The following is a 1,260-nucleotide window of genomic DNA, read 5'->3' on the forward strand; positions in this document are numbered from 1 at the left end:
CGCCCCAGCTGCTCAATAACAAGCAAATCTCTCCTCCCTTCCTTGTGGGTGGTTGGAGTGTGTGAGCCACGCCCACCAAGAGTTTACCCTCTTTGAAATCAAGAACGCAGAGTTAACTCTCCAATTGCAGGTAGCTGCAGATTCTATAAACAACTTGTTTCATAAGTGCTTCTCCTTTCCTGGACTCTAACCTTAGTGCTCTGTGATCTTCCCAGGGCAGGCACAAGCAGACAAGGGGAGTTTTTGATCTGGGGTCCTCAGACAAACTGGAAAGCTTTTAGAGCAACTCCTAGCCCCACAGCTGCCTAGCTAGAGAATTAAGGGCAAATCTTTTCATTTCCTTTGGCTTCAATTTCAGAGTTCCATGCTATTATTTTGGAAGCATCATAAATTTATTTCAGTCTCTCTTCTGATGCCTAAATTAATTTTACTGTATTCCTGCGAAGTGACTCAGCCTCCCATTTTACACCTCCAGGATCAGGGAACTCATTACCTGTCCAGGCAGGGATCTGGGGAGAGGATGTCTTTACAGTAAAGGGACTCCATCTCTCCATTTCTTTGGTTCTAGTTATCCATCCACCATCCATCCTTCCACTTATTCATTATTTCATTCATTCATTCTCCAAACATTTACCAAACCCCTGGCACTATGCTAAGTGCTATGGATACAAAGAGAAAACATGGTCCATCTCCTGGAGGAGTCACGATGTAGTAAGACAGAGGCAGGGGGAGGCGATAGGTGGGTTGCAATGCAATGTGCCAGCACCAAAGTAGAGGGATGCAGAGTGCTCTGAGCACACCTGTGACAGTGCCCTTACCTACTAGGGGAAAGAAGATGCTCAAAGCCCGTCTAATACAATCATTATATGTCCAATAAATGGGGCATTCTCTAAACACAGTCTGGTACAGCCGGCTAAGACAATATTAGGCTTTCACTCAAATTAGTGATGTGCACCTCTGTTTCTTAATAGGGAAAGGCAGGCATGATGTATTGTGAAGGGAAAATTATAATATAGCTATGACTGCACTAGGATACTGTTTGGCAGTTCCTCAAACATCACACGCAGGGACTTCCCTGCTGTCCAGCGGTTAAGACTCCACGCTTCCACTGCAGGGAGAACGGATTTGATCCCTGGTCACGGAACTAAGATCCTGTATGCCATGTGATATGGCCAAAAATTAACAAAAAAAATCAAACATAATGTCACCATATTACCCAGCAATTCCACTCTTAGGTATATACCTACAATAATTGAATAG

Source organism: Moschus berezovskii, chromosome 22, assembly GCF_049115385.1.
Source record: "Moschus berezovskii isolate FMDL1 chromosome 22, NW_MosBer_1.0, whole genome shotgun sequence".
NCBI lineage: Eukaryota > Metazoa > Chordata > Mammalia > Artiodactyla > Moschidae > Moschus > Moschus berezovskii.